A 2616-nucleotide genomic window follows, 5' to 3' on the forward strand; every position below is an offset into this window, starting at 1 on the left:
GGTAAAAGGTGTCTAAAAATATTAAAGCTTACAAGAAAAATTATATCCCAAATGGAAATAACTTAAAAAGGTACTAAAACTTAAAAAGGCGTCGCAAAATTCTAAAGCACCTAAATCTTAGTCTAAAGAAAAAGTATTTAAGTGATTTTACGGCAAAGCCTAAAAATCTAGAACTAAAAAAAACTATGGAAAAAACTATGTATTAAAACTAAATATGAGCGAAAAATACAAATATTACGCTAAAATAATTAAAAAGGGACACAATATAAAAATATACTAAAAGTTGTAAAAAGTACAAATTTTATAAAAATATTATTTTTATATTAATTATTTATTAAAACTATTAATTTTACAATTTAATTAAACTAATTTAACTAAAATATAAATTAAATAAAAAGTAAAACTAATTATAATAATAATAAGTAATTAGGGTTAATAATAATAATAATTAATAATTACTCCGTATTTAATGCGAATTAGGGTTTTAGTCACGGGTGTCAGGGCTGCTCCGTGAGTCGCGGTATTCGAGGCTGCAAACTCCGTCAGTCGCGGGGTTCCAATTTTCAACTCAGGTACAGTTTAAAATTCGACGCGTTTTTTTTATTTTATTTTATATTTTTTTTCTGTTTTCTGTTTTAAAATCTAAAATATTTATATAATAAAAACTTATATTTAAAAACTAAAATAAAAATAGAACTACCTTATAATTTTAAAAATATCTTAAAAATAGATTTATATATATATTAATTTTTTTTTAAATAAAAATATTTAAATAAAACTTATATTTTTATAAAATAAAAATAAAGAAACTTTACAAAACTTAAATATTTAATAAATTCTTAAAAATATTTATATTTTTGTTTTCTTTTTATGTTTTCGAATAATTAAAAACGTATTTTTACAAAAGTGAATTTTAATAAAAGTAAACTAAAAATAAAAATCTTTTTTTTTATAATTATTAGCGTTGCGCTTCCGGCTTTTAAGCTAGATTGTTCCCGGCAGCGGCGCCAAAAATAACTTGATGTTATGCGAGGTGTATATAAAATACTATTAAATTTTAGAAGGAAATACTATTAAATACGATACAATTTTACACAAGATATTTATTTATTTATAGAATGGATATACTTAAACCTTGCTACAACACTATAGGCAGTGTACCTAATCGTAGAGTAGTGTAGTTTTTAGTAAGTCCGGTTCGTTCCACAGGGAAAATCTTTTAAACAAAGCTTAACGCTATATTAGTTTACTTTTATAAAAATACAAATATATATATAAGTAATATTATTATTATAAAGGGGGGTTTTTACCGTTTAATGACCGGTTTGTCGATTTTAAAACTTTAGTCGCAGTTAAAACCAAATGTAAAATATTAAATAAAAGACTTAATTTAAAGCGTAAAGTAAATAACGATAATGAAATTACGAATAATAAAAGTGCGATAAAATAAACTTGCGATAATTAAAAAGTACGATAATTAAAAGTGCAATTAAATACAATAATAATAAATAAAAGTGCTATAATTAGAAGTGCAATTAAATATAAAATAAAGGAAATTAAATATGAAATAAAAGAATTATGCTTATTTAAACTTCCGTAATCATGATGTTTGACGTGTTAATTTTAGTTTTATGCCCATGGGTTAATTGTCCTTTGTCCTGGATTATTTAATATGTCCATACGGATTTGTCCATAATAGTCCATCAGTCATAAATATAAAGAGCGAAAGCCTTCGTCAAATTATTCTTATTCCCGAAGTCAAATATTCCAACTAATTGGGGATTCGAATTGTAACAAGGTTTTAATACTTTGTTTAATGAATACACCAGGTTATCGACTGCGTGTAAACCAAGGTTTTACTACCAATTACCCTTGAATGTAATTCACCCCTGTTTCAACAAGTCTATTAACTATTAATCCAGTTCCGTGTCCGGTAAAATGAATAATTATTGGTATTTATAGATATCCCGCCCACCGTACCCAGTCAAGCGTATGTGGTTATATATAAATACGTCGAATTATAAGTTTGTATATTAAATTAACAAGGTATTGTTTAGTTAATATAAAACCCATTAATAACCCATAGTCTAATTTCCACAAGTGTCGTTCTTTTATCCAAACCCCAATTATGGTACAAGGCCCAATTACCCAATTTTAGTAATTAGCCCAACATCATGATTACTTCGGATTAAATAAGCATAATAATAACTTAGCTACGAGACATTAAATTAAAAAGGTTGAACATAACTTACAATGATTAAAAATAGTGTAGCGTTACACGGACAGAATTTCGACTTACACCCTTACAACATTCGCTAACATACCCTTATTATTAGAATTATAATTAAAATTAAAATTAAAATATAAATATAAATATATTTACGTATACATATATATAGAGAGATTGAATTATGATGGTTTTTGCGATCAAACTGCATTTGCTTTTATAGGGAATTGAGTTCAGGGGGTCTCCGCGACTCGCGGCATTTTTTGCCTTCAAACTCCGCGAGTCGCGGAGTTTGAAATTCCAGCTCATTCATCCTTGGCTCTTTGTTTGCCGACGATTTATTTTATTAATATAATATATATATAATTTTTAAGAATTATTTATATATT

The sequence above is a fragment of the Rutidosis leptorrhynchoides genome, chromosome 5 (assembly GCF_046630445.1).
Source record: "Rutidosis leptorrhynchoides isolate AG116_Rl617_1_P2 chromosome 5, CSIRO_AGI_Rlap_v1, whole genome shotgun sequence".
Classification (NCBI taxonomy): Eukaryota; Viridiplantae; Streptophyta; class Magnoliopsida; order Asterales; family Asteraceae; genus Rutidosis; species Rutidosis leptorrhynchoides.